This window comes from Arvicola amphibius, chromosome 1, assembly GCF_903992535.2.
Source record: "Arvicola amphibius chromosome 1, mArvAmp1.2, whole genome shotgun sequence".
NCBI classification, from domain to species: domain Eukaryota; kingdom Metazoa; phylum Chordata; class Mammalia; order Rodentia; family Cricetidae; genus Arvicola; species Arvicola amphibius.
Window position 1 is genome coordinate 142,518,751 of NC_052047.1, and position 14,086 is coordinate 142,532,836.

The following is a 14,086-nucleotide window of genomic DNA, read 5'->3' on the forward strand; positions in this document are numbered from 1 at the left end:
TAATTAAAGGAGCCATTTTAGGGTTGGCAAGAGACTTGACTCTAGAGGGGTTCCCAGGTGTCCAGGGAGATGCTCCCAGCTAGTTCCTTGGACAGCTGAGAAGAGGGAGCCAGAAATGGCCAGATCCTATAGCCATACTGATGAATATCTTGTATATCACCATAGAACCTTCATCTGGCGATGGATGGAGATGGAGACAGAGCCCCACACTGGAGCACTGGACTGAGCTCCCAAGGTCCAAATGAGGAGCAGAAGGATAGAGAACATGAGCAAGAAAGTCAGGACCGCGAGGGGTGCACCCACCCACAGAGATGGTGGGGATGATCTAATGGAAGCTCACCAAGGCCAGCTGGACTGGGACTGAAAAAGCACGGGATAAAACCGGACTCCCTGAACATGTCAGACAATGAGGGATGTTGAGAAGCCAAGGACAATGGCACTGGATTTTGATCCTACTGCATATACTGGATTGGAGGGGGGCTAGCCTGTTTGGCTACTCACCTTCCTAGACCTGGATGGAAGGGGGGAGGACCTTGGACTTCCCACAGGGCAGGGAACCCTTACTGCTCTTCGGACTGGAGAGGTGGGGGGAGGGGAAGAGAAATGGGAGGCAGGGAGGAGGCGGAAATTTTTTAATTAAAAATAAATAAATAAGAAAAAAAAATTTAAAAAGCCTCCCACCAAAAAAAAAAAAAAAAAAAAAAAGCCCAGGTCTGGTTGGTTTTGGTGTAGAATTCAACCAGAACTTCAAAGAAGACATAATATCTATACTCCTCAAAGTGTTCTACATAATAGAAACAGAAAGAACATTGCCAAACTCTTTTTATGAGGCTATAGTTACCCTTATACCCAAACCACACAGACTCACCCAAGAAAGAGAACTACAGACTATATTCATGAACATAGATGCGAAAATTCTCAGTGAAATACTTGTAAACTGAATCCAAGAAACCATCAAAAAATCATCCACCATCATCAAATAGACTTCATCCCAGAAATTTGGGAATGGTTCAACATTTGAATATTTATCATTGTAATCTGCCATATAAATAAACTCAAAGAAAGAAAAGCTAGATCCTGAAAAAGCATTTAATAAAATTCAATAACCCTTCATGATAAAAGTCTTGGAGAGATTAGGAATACAGGAGTATATCTAAACATTATAAAAGCAATATACAGCAAGCCAACAGCCAACATCAAATTAAATGGAGAGAAACTCAAAGTGATTCCACTAAAATCAGAAACAAGAAAAGGCTGTCCACTTTCTCCATCTTTTCAACATAGTTCTTGAAGTTTTAGCAATAGCAATAAGACAACCAAAGGAGATCAAGGGGATTCAAATTGGAAAGGAAGAAGTCAAACTTTTGTTATTTGCAGAGGTTATGATAGTGTATATAAGTGACACCAAAAACTCTACCAGAGAACTCCTACAGCTGATAAATACCTTCAGCCATGTGGCATGATACAAGATCAACTCAAAAAATTCAGTAGCCCTTCTATATACAAATGATAAAGAATCTGACAGAGAAATCAGAGAAACACCACTTTCACAATAGCCACAAATAACATAAAATATCTTGGGGTAACACTAACCAAGGAAATTAAAGACCTATTTGACAAGAACTTTAAGTCTTTGAAGAAAGAAATCAAAGAAGATACCAGAAAATGGAAAGATCCTCCATGCTCTTGAATAGGGAGGATCAACATAGTAAAAATAGAAATCTTACCAAAACCAATGTATAGATTCAGTGCAGTCCCCATCAAAATCCCAACACAATTCTTCACAGACCTTGAAAGAACAATAATCAACTGAACTAAACAGAGAATTCTCAATAGAAGACTCTCAAATGGCCAAAAGATACTTAAGGAAATGTTTAACATTCTTAGCCATCATGGAAATGCAAATCAAAACAACTCTGAGATACAATCTTACACCTCTCAGAATGGCTAAGATCAGAAACACTAATGATAGCTTATGCTGGAGAGGATGTGGAGTAAAGGAAACACTCATCCATTGCTGGTGGAAATGCAAACATGTACAACCACTTTGGAAATCTATATGGCAGTTTCTCAGAAAATTGGGAATCAACCTACCTTAGGATCCAGCAATACCACTCTTGGGCATATACCCAAAAGATGCTCAGTCATACTACAAAAGCATTTGTTCAACTATGTTCATAGCAGCATTGATTGTAATAGCCAGAACCTGGGAAAAGAACGTAGATGTCTCTCATCTGAAGAATGGATAAAGAAAATTGGCACATTTACATATTAAAGTCCTACTCAGCAGTAAAAAAACAATGGCATCTTGAATTTTACTTGCAAATGGATGAAATTAGAAAATACTCTCCTGAGTTAAGTAACCCAGTTCCAAAAAGATTAATACTCACTCATACGTACATATTAGCTATAAACAAAGGACGTTGAGCCTATAGTTCATGATCTTAGAGAAGCTAAGTAATAAGGTGAACCCAAAGAAAAACATATATAGACCTACCTGGTATTGGAAACAAACAAGATCACCTGACAAAATTGAGGGCATTGGAGTGGGGGAAGAAGGAGGTAGGAGGGGAAGAGAAAGGGAGGAGGGAAGAAGGGGAGAGTTGAGGAGAACTTGAAGGAATGGGATAGTCCAGCTGGAGGAAGGACAGAGATGAGAGCAAGTAAAAAGATATCTTGATTCAGGGACACATTATAGGGTTATCAGAAAAATCTAGATCTAGATCTAGAGAAATTCCCAGAAATCCACAAAGATGACCCTGCCTAAGACCCTATTCAATAGTGGAGAATCGGCCTAATCTTGACTTTCCCTGTAGTCAGACTGATGATTATTTTAAATATCACCATGAAATCATAAAGATTACAAGAAAATAGTGTTGAAAGCAATAATCTTGCACGAAGCAGCCCAGATCCAGAAAAATAAACATCACATGATTTTTTTTCATGTGTGAATATAATCTTTTTAAGCTTTAGGTATGTGTGCTCCTTTGTAATACTCATAGAAATTAGGATCTAGTAAGGCTCCGTGGAGAGGAAGAGATCTTTGAAGCCAGGGGAGAGGTAATAGAGTGTTATAAACAGGAGAAGAGGAAAATTAAATAAGAATGATGGAAGAGGATAGAGGATGGAGGAGGGAAGGAATGGTAGAGAAACAAATGTAGGGAGGGATAAGTAGCACTGAAAGCCTTTTGAAAAATCCACATGGAAATCTACTACAGTAGAAGCTTCCTTAAACAAATACATATAACATAAAAAGAAATTTAAATGGAGTAATCATATAATGAGGTGGACAGTATCCCAATTGACAGATACTAAAGGCTACTAAATAAGTCTTCAGTATCAGGAAGTGGTTCCCTTTTTCTGAGATGTTCATCACTAGGTTCCAAAGACCCTCAGACATTTACCTGCTGTTGCTATTGCTCTTGGTTATCCTTTAAATGTGATGATAAGACCCGTGCTGGAGACACCACCTACTTGAACCAAAAACATAGAGAAATCATGTGGGTGCTGACCTGGAAGCTTCACCCCTTCTTGCCAGCTTTAACAGTAATGGGAAATGTTGTGTATAATAGTTGAGGAGAAGGAAAACCATCACCAGTCTCACCCAAGTCTGCACCCTGTGGGCTACAACAGCCTGCCTGACAAGAAATGGCCACTGATGCAATACTGGCACAAATATTATTGGTAACCAACTACTTTCTGATTAAATTTAAGGGCCATCCAAAAGATGGATCCATACCTGCCACTGTTAATAAGGCCAGGAACCTGTTCTTAGATAGGTTATAGGCTCTAGGAGAAAATCTACTACTGCTATTCTACTAAATGAATATAACATTTAAATGACTTGTAATGATATATTGCTCTACCCATAGAGCACTGAATCACTCAACATTCATCAGAGAAGCTGCTGCTGCTGCTCTTCCTTCCTCTGGATCTGTTAACCATTCCCCTTATTTTATTGTTTTAGTTGAAGATAGTTTTCATACAATATATTATAATCGAGATCCCCAATCTCCTCCCAGATAGTCCCCAACTCTCTACCCATCCAACTCCATGCCTTACATTGTCTCTCTCTCTCTCTCTTTAGAAAATAAGCAGGCAAATAAAAAACAAACCAGGACTAAAAAAAGAAAAGCACAAGAAATTTATACACATAGACACACTTATACAAAAGCAGAATACATGAAAACACAAAACTGAAAACTATAATATACAAGCAAAAGACCAGGGAGGAGTAATAATATGAGCAAAGGGGTCAAGACCATGATGGAGATACTCACAGAAACAGTTGGCCTGTGTTAGTGGGAGCTAACTCACTCTGGACTGGCAGTGGAGGAACCTGCATAGTCCCAAACTATGCCTTCTGAATGTGGGTGACAGTTGTGTGTCTTGGGCCATCTGTGGGGCCACTGGCAGTGGGGCCAGGATTTATCCCTAGTGCTTGAATTGTTTTTTTAGAGCCCATTCACTTTGGAATGATTTCTTGCTCAGCCTAGACATGGGGGCGGGGGCTTGGTCCTGCCTCAATGTGAGATATCAGACTTGTTAACTCCCAAAGGAAGCCTTACCCTCTCTGAGAAGTTGATGGGAGGTGGGGTGGGTGGAAAGTGCAGGGAGTGGGAGGAGGGGGAAAGTGGGAACTGGGATTGGTATGTAAAATAAAAAAAGATTGTTTTAAAAAATAAATTTAAAAAGAGATCTAAAAAAGATTAAAAATTGCCCAAACAAACAAATATAAAAGAAAAAAATCTATAGGAATCCCACTGAGTCTGTTTTGCTTTGGCCATCTACTGCTAGGTATGGAGCCTAACTGTGAGCCTTCATTGAAGAAAACCAATTTTTCTTTTGCAAGAGGATCTCTATTAGAGATCACTTCTTGGTTAGTGATAGGAGCTCATGTCCAATTCCTGTCTCAGCACTGGGATACCCTCTAGCCTGGACCTGTATAGGCACTGTGCATGCTTCCACAGTCTCTGTGAGTTCATGTGTGCATCAATCCTGTTGCATCTGGAAGAGAGTTTCCTTGGCGTCATTCATGACTTTAGGCCTTCATGTTATATAATGGCACCTACGTGGACAACTGCATCCACATAAAGCCTGAAAGAGCTCATAAAATAATTCTAGACAGAAAAGAATAGAGTAAAGCATGGTTTCTTGGTAGCAGCAATTTCTTGGATCTGCTCTGCTTGATAGAGGCAAGTGCTCTCATTTAAGAGAGGCTTCCTGACTCAGCTTTAGCTGAAAACCTTGCAGCTCTCTTAAAAAGTCTTGCCATGAAATACTTAAACGGTATTGATGAAAAGCTGACCATATGCTTTTTGGTTTTCGGCTATAGCAGGAAAAAAGCTGCACTGTTTTAAAATGCTGGCTTTCTGGGGCCATCCTGCCAGCACAAACTCTGACTCTGTTTCAGGCAGGTGGTCTGACTATGAAGCATTTGAGTGTGGTTTGTGAGCACACGGCTACAGCTTGCTTGTTGGCAGGGACCTTGAACCGCCACAGAGTTGTGGCTATAAAAATGGCTCCGGCAGTACCTCTGCCATGGGGCTAGAAAGCTAAGGAATAGGTTGAATCCTGCCATCAAAGTCATGACTTTAATTCTCTCCATAAAGACTCATGTGGTCAGAAAAAGAGAGATATACAGTAAAGAGAGATTCAAAGATGAAAAAAAAAACTCTAAATGGTTTACTATGTGTTTAAAAATATATGCAAGCTTGGGAAAGTAAAGAAAAAGGTTAAAGTCCTTAAAATAAAAAGAAAGAGAGGAGTTGGGTGTGGTGGTACATACCTTTAGTTCCAACACTTAGAAGACAGAGGTGGACTGACCTCTGTGAGTTCAAGGTATGGTAGCACACACCTTTAATCCCAGCAATGGCAAGGTAGAGACAGGCGGATCTCTGTGAGTTCAAGGACAGCCTGGTCTACAGAGGAAGTTCAAGGGCAAAGATACACAGAGAACCTGTCTCAGAAAGCCAAAAGTTAAAAGTAAAAATAAAAGAAATAGACGTTAAAATAAAGCCACATAAAGATGAAAAATACACAGAGCTTGATACTATATGTTATTATTATGCTCTCTTTAAATTATTTGAATGCTGAGGAAGGAGCAACAGCTGCTAAACAATATTTGTTTATAAATGCTTCTAAGTTAATCCAAGATAGGTATTTTGAAAATTCCTTGACTTCAAAATTGAAGATAAAAGGTATATTACTTTGGAGAAGAGATTTTGCTTTTGTTTCCACAGGAAATGAGAGGCTGTGGATTCATTCTGAGTTACGAAGAATCAGGTTTGATCAAGGAAGGTCACCTGAGAAATCTCCGGTAGGAACAGATTGCCCAGATATCAGAATTCTACATCCAGAACAGATTCAAGACTGCTGCCTGAGATGATCAAGACTCACAGGATACTCCAGTCAGAACTTGATCATAATTCTAAATTTTCTTTAGGTCCCCATAAGATTATCAGCACCCCCAACCAGCCAGAAGTAGCCTGGAACACTACACCCATATTCCCAAAAAATGGACTATGGGTGTTCTTGTTTTCTTTTTTTCAAAAAAAGAGGGGGAAATGGTGTGGGACAGTTCTATATTCTGTCAATTATATTTTAAATAAACGCTGATTGGCCAGTAGCCAGACAGGAAGTAGAGGTGGGGCAATGAGAACAGGAGTATTCTGGGAAGAAGGAAGCTCTTTTCCCAGTTCTGTCCAGATCACGGAAGAAGCAAGGTGTGACCTACCCCGCTGAAAAGGTACCGAGCCATGTGGCTAACATAGATAAGAATAATGGGTTAATATAAGCTACAATAGCTAATAAGAAGCCTGAGCTAATAGGCCAATCAGTTTATAACTTATGTAGACCTCTGTGTGATTTTCTTTGGGACTTGCTGGCTGTGGGAACTGGGCAGGACAGAAACCCCAAGCAGCAGGCTCTCATGTTACAAGGCAGTCCTATAAAATGAATAGAATATAATTCTATTTCTTTCTCTTTTTGAAATGTATTAGTATTTTTTATTATTTTTGGCCAAATAAATATAATATGATAAAACAGAAAGCATCATATCAAGGTTGAAAAAGGCAACCCCACCAAAAGAAGAGACCTAAGAAGAGGCACAAGAATCAGAAACTCAAATGTTCACACACTCAGGATTCCAATAAAATACTTGGCTGGTCCAGTGGAGGTTGCACACACCTATAATCCTAGCACTCAGGATTCAGAGGCAGGTGGATTCCAGTGAGTTTGAGGCCAACCTTGTCTACAGAGTGAGTTCCAGGACAGCCAGGACTGTTATACAGAGTATTCCTGTTTTGAAAAAAAAAATAGTAGGCCAAAAGTTTTAATAGTCTATAGTTCTCCTTCTTGGTTCAGTCTTTGTGTGTTTTCAGTATCAGAGTATTTTTAGCCTCATAAAAAGAGGTTGGCAAAGTTTTTTTCTGTTTCTATTAAATAGAACACTTTGAGGAATATAGGTATTAGCTATATGGTAGAATTCTGCACTGAAACTATCTTTTCTGGACATTTTTTTTTGTTTGGGAGGCTTTTGATGACTGTTCCTATTTCCTTACAGGTCATAGGTCTATTTAATTTGTTCACCTGGTCTTGACTTTATTTTGGTATGTGGTACATATCCAAAAAAATGTCCAGTTTGTTTACATTTTCCTATTTTGAAGTATACAGGTTTTTGTAGTATAACATAATGATTCTCTGGATTTCCTCAGTATTTGTTGCTATGTCCCACTTTTTATTTCTGATTTTGTTAATTTGGATGTTCTCTCTTTGCCTTTTGATTATTTTGGGTAAAGGTTTGTCAATCTTGTTGACTTTTTCAAAGAACCAGGTATTTGTTTCATGGATTCTTTGTATTGTTTTCTTTGTTTCTGTTTTATTGATTTTAGCCCTCAATTTGATTATTTTCTGTCATCTGCTCCATGTGGCTGAGTTTGCTTCTTTTTTTTTCTAAAGCTTTCGGGTGTGCTGTTAAGTCGCTAGTGTGAGATTTCTCCACTTTTTACTAATCTGGATGGGCATACGTGATCTCTTAGAGTTTGTGGAACATCTGTCCAGGTCCTTCTGGCCATTAGAGTCTCCATTAAGAGGTCTGGTGCTGCTGGGCAGTAGTGACACATACCTATAATCCCAGCACTTGGTAGGTAGACTCCAGCCTGTTCTAGAGACTGAGTTCCAGGACAGCCAAAGTTCCACAGAGTAACTCTGTCTCATAAAAAAAGTCAGGTATTATTCTAATGGGCATGGCACTGTATGTTACTTACTCTCTCCCTTTATAGCTTTTAATATTCTCCCTTTGTTCTGTACATTTAGCATTTGATTATCATGTGTCATGGAGAATTTCATTTTTGTTCCTGTCTATTTGATATTCTGTGTGTTTGTTATACTTTGAAAGGCACCTCCTTCTTTAGGTTAGGGAATTTTTGTTGAAAATATTTTCTCTGATTTTTTGCCTGAGGCTCTTCTCCTTATATCCCAAGTGTTCATATATTTAGTCTTTTCATAGTGTCTCAGATTTCCTGGATGGTTTGTTTCAGGAATTTTTCAAATTTAACATTTTCTTTGTCTTTAATATTCATTCTTGTATCAAATCTTCAACTTTTGAGATTCTCTCTTCCAAGTCTAGTACTATATTGGTGAGTTTTTCTTCTGAGGTTTTGATGTTTCACTTCCTAAACATTTTATTTCCAGTTTTATCTCAGTTTGGGTTTTGTTTTTCTTTTTTCTTTCCTTTTTTTTTGTTTGTCTGTTTTTTGTTTTTTTAGACAGGGTTTTACTGTAGCTTTGGAGCTTGTCCTCAGACTAGCTCTTGTAGACCAGACTGAACTTGAACTCACAAAGATTCTCCTTTCTCTGCTTATGGAGTGCTGGGATTAAGGGATGCACCACCACTGCATGGCTAGTTTGGGTTTTCTTTGGCAATTCTATTGTTTGTTTGTTCGTTTGTTTTGCTTTGTTAAATCCCTCTTTCATGTCATGAATTGTTGTAAATATATTCATTCTACCATTTGTGTTTTCAGATTCCAATAAAGAATATACTCGCATACTATTTAAGATTCTTGAACATATTCATAATCATTTTTTAGTCCTTTTTTCACTTCAACTATATTACATATCTTGGGGTCTGATGTAGTTGGGATACTGGGTTCTTGTGGAAACATCATTGTCTTGACTTTAGGTATCTGTGTTTTTGTGCTGGTGTCTAGGCATCTGGAATGGGATGTCTGAAGTGAAAGGTATTGATATCTGGTCTTGTCTTTGTTGGGTAGGTGTTCTATTCCCCAGTTTCTGTTGTTTCCTCTAGATCTTGTAAAAGTCTGGTGAATGTGGGTTGCCCAGTACAGAGTTCATGTTTATGTGACTGCATGGCAGAGTGGGATAGATGTGGCCATGGAGAAAAGGCTGAATTGGGTTTCAAAACTAAAGGGGATCCTGTTCACACCTATAATTGGCATCCATATGGAGTTGGAAATATGGTAGACAGGGGGTATTCTTGAACTAGGCTAGTGTTAAACAAAAAATTATCTGGATAGACAGAGACATTAGGGGACTCTGTATCTGAAGCAACAGTTGAAGTCTCCAATGTATATAACTGAAGTCAGAGTATAGGACCTGTAAGCAGGTTGTTACTGGGTGTGTGTGAGAATGCGAAGCATTATTAATGAAATTTCAGAGATAGAAACTGGGGTTCAACATGAAGATCCAAAAAGCAAAGAAACCAGCCACTAGCTCTTGCCTCTAATTCAGTCCAAAATGGTGATCCTACCTCCAGTAATCTCAGAATGACTGAGTCTAAGAGTTGTCTCCTCCTATCTTAAACTCCTCTTTAGTTCTAGGATTAAAAGTATTCACCACTGGGATTAAAGGCATGCACTGCCTTGTTTCTGTGACATCTAGTGTGGCTACTGGGATTAAAGGTGTGTGTTACCACTGTCTGGTCTGTCAGGTTGACCAGTGGTGCTCTTCTACTCTCTGGTCTTCAGGCAAATGTTATTTATTAAAATACAAATAAAATGTCCTACAAGAATGGAAATATCATAATGGAGGGCAGGAAGGATAGTGTGACTCACCTACCATCATCCCTACCAGGTGTGACTACTGGGAGTCCAGTTGAAAGCATTTCTGAAAGAATTTGACAGGAAGGAATGGGGATGGGCTAGGTGCAGAGGAATGTAGAAGAGAATACCTACAAGTAGAACAACTGGGTTCAATCCAAGGCTTTAAGTCCCCTAAGGTTGGGTGTGGAATGGGAGGAGAGGCCCCTTCACCCAGGCTTCTGGAATGTGACTTGAGAGTTTGGAATGGGGATCAGGAAGAAGAGTGAGAAGTACTGACCTATTCCTAGCCTGTTGTGGCTCTGTGGGTCCCAGATAGAGGATTTTATAGGTGTCTGTGGATGACATAAAGGGATGAAAAGACACTAAATAAAGGATGTAGTTCTTTGTCAGCTCCACTATAGGTCTAGACTTGTTTTGAAATACTATTACTGAGAGCAAACATTTTAGACTATGATAATTCTTTGGCAACATCCAACAGGAGGAACTAAGAATGAAAAAAAGGGCAAATTGCTGTCCTAAAATGTGTATCTGTGATTGTGTGTGTGTGTGATAAACATGAAGGAGCACAGACATTACAAATTAAAATAAAAATGTTTACACTACTTCTGAATTTTAAATATACATAAAAACCTTCCCAGACTAAGGATGCCATTTTTAACTGTATTATGTTTCTGCACATAGTAAAACTGAAGACAAAACCTTTGACTTGGAGAGCAAGTATGAGAATATACATTGGAGATGTGAATTTATTTGAGGACATTTGGCTGGCACTTTTTTGAGGAACTAGGCTTTCATAGAAGCAGTCTGATTAATATTCAACTCCCCACAGCTCGGAGGGGGGAGCTGAGGCATGCTACAGAACACTCTTGTATCTTGGACTCCTGTCTTCCCCAGGTCACATGGATACTCAATCTCTGTCAGGCAAAGTCAGGATACAATGTGTAGATTGTCCCTTTCCACACAAAACTGATCATCACAACATCAATGCAAGCAGTGGTGGTCCATGAAGTTAGAGAAATCTGAGATCCTTTCCTGCTGAACTTAAGCCAGTGAACATCTAACCTTGAATGCTTCTCTGCTGTGTTTTCAGCTGAGACTTGGGTGTGAAGAAGTGAGCTCCAACTGAAAAAGCATCTGACTTCCTGCCATGGCAAACAGAACCTGTGCCTTTTCTTTCTGCCCTTGGGGCTAAGCTCCTCTTTGCTGACACTTTCCACTGTTGACCTGACAGATAGTTGCAAGGCCACCTCAGCCAGGGCCCTGGGGTAGGCTTCCCATGGGGCCATGACTGCCATGGATTGCATCACACAGTCAAAGCTATCAAGATTTAAGCCCGGATTATCTGAAACTAACAGACACCACTGTACTTCTCAGGACCAAAGCATCTCTGAAGCCCAAATGTTCTGGTGAGTACGTGACCTAGCCAATAATTTTCTGTAGGGTCCAGGGGCGTCCCTATGGGCAAGAGTCACCAGCACTATGACAAAGTCTTAGGACTTATCTGGAAAATGCCCTTCTTTTCAACAACTCCTATTGGGTATGGCCACTTAAGCCAGCTATGTCCTTTCTTTGATGTCAGCTGTTGAGGAGATGTATTTATACAGTCCAGGGGTGGGCTTGGAGCCACAGGGTCTCTGATGTCAGAAGAACATAAATGTGTACCTATGGATGTTTCTGACATCCACAGAGGAAAATCAACAGGTTCAGAAACTATCACAGAAAAAAATGAGATAAAGGACTGGACAATGGGTAATAGTATAGTTGCTCTCTCTGTCTCTGTTTCTCTCTCTTTCTCTCTCTGTCTCTCTCTGTGTCTCTCTGTGTCTGTCTCTCTGTCTGTCTCTCTCTGTCTCTCTCTCTCTCTCTCTCTCTCTCTCTCTCTCTCTCTCTCTCTCTCTCTCTCTCTCTCTCTGCAGTTTCCTTTCCACACACTTCTCTGGAGACCCAGCCCCATGCCTGTGGACATACAGGTAGGTTTCACGCTCATATACTTTTCCAGACTTTTGAAAACAGAGATATTTTCTCCCCATGTAGATTTCATGTGTGTTGCTCACAACTACACAAAGACATGGCAGGGAGAAGCTAGTTGAAATTTTGGAGTAAGTCTCAATTCCTTAAATAGGAAGTAGACAGAGGATTGGGGTGATCGGGAGGTTTGTGGGTACAATTCAGCAGGAGTTCCTGCATCAAGCTCTTTAGCCTCTCTGGGGCACCCGTGACCCATGGACACTGCACCCTCATCCCAGTCGGGATGTCCTGCAGAGACACTTCACTTTCTCCAGGAGGAGACTGACCCTGGATTCACTCTTTTCTTATTATCTCAGGCTGTCTGAGCAACACAGACAGCAAGCTGCTCCCACCTCCTTTGTACTATAGTGCAGATATAGGAGGTCAGAGCGGGGCAGGGAGCATATGCTCACGTGTTTGACATGGTGTTTCATCCCTCAGAGTGTGAATGCTGACACAGAGTCATCCTCAATTGCTGCCGGACTCACAGACACAACGGTAAGGGATGTATGGACTATAGGGGTGAAAAATAAATGAATAATATGTTGGTGGTGAAAACAAACAAATAAATAAAAGAGTAAGTCCAGATCACATTGTGTTTTATATTACTAACAAATGCTGTTTAGAATTGGGATTTCCTGGGCAGTATTTGAGACATGTTTTAGAAAGTGTGTTCTTGTATATCTTAGCCTCCTGTATTTCATCTGCTAAACATGGCAGCTGGGTCTGTTACTGTTACTCTCAGTGTTCAGTGGCACCATGTCCACACCCCCGCCACTGCCCAGTGAATACTAGAGCTCTCTGTGAAACAGAACGCCCACTCTTTGTGTGCAGCCTGATCTGACGCCCTGTGAGAACAGAATGAAGATTGACCCTGGGAGAAGTTTGGCAGGCTTTCCTGCCCAGACTATGCCATCATCACATTGAGCGTGATTTGCTGGGTTTAAGATGGGACCAAAGCCAGCACAGACAGCGTGGTTTCCCACACCCCTCTCCTTGCAAACCCCTCTGGAGCACTGTGAGATAGAGAAACGGGGGTGGTGCATAGTGGTGGGGAATGCCAGTAAATGAACGTCCAGGACTATTTTGTTTTAGAGCACTCTACTCTGGAAACATGTGAAATGCTCTACTGTGAATCCTGACTTGTATTTTCATGCTAGATGTGATTGTTGAATGAGAGCGGCCTGTCATACTGTGTGCATTCTATGTAGCAGACCACAGAGGAATGTCCTGTCACCTGTCACTGTCAGTCTGACCTTAGCTTCTGATTCATAACTCACACTCAGGGATGTTCCCTTCACTATGTCCAAATTGGCAGAGTCTGGTAGTAGGAAGTGTCAAGTGACCAGTACACACATAGTCCAGCAGGACCCAGTCTGGGTTATCACAATGCCATGTCTTCTCAACAGAGGCCTGTGTTCTCATCATTCGGGGCATGTGTGTTCCATTTACTGGACAGTGACTGGCAATGTGAAGTCCTACAGGGATGGTTTGGTTCCTTCAGATGGCTCTCTGGGCTGCCTTGCAAGAACTGGGTCTGGGACCAGTTGAGTTCCTATGGCCTAAAGTTGAGAGACAGCCTAGAATCCTTAGGAGACCCTATTTTTTTGCATCAGCTTGAATATGAGTCTTGAATGCTATGCCCTAGATTAGTGTCCTAGTGGAACAGAGTTCCAAGATAGGAAGTTCTGGGGTCATTGTTGTCAGATGCATGAAAAGTCACATTGTCACAAGACCACATTGGTTCTGTCTCCAGAGAATCAGTCACTCAGTGACTCTTCTCTGTGTGTAATTCCCCCACACTCTCAGACAAGCAGCCAGCACCAGAGGAAACTGTTCTCACTGCCATGCACCCTTTCACAACCCCACTGATGATGATAACTCGTGTCTTCCCAGAATCCACACCACAATCTCCAGTCACTGTGGGCTGAGTGACTCAGGTGACCATGGCCATCTCTCCCTCCTTGTGGGATGAGATACAGCATGTATGGAATTATTTGTTCAGGGACCTTGCATTC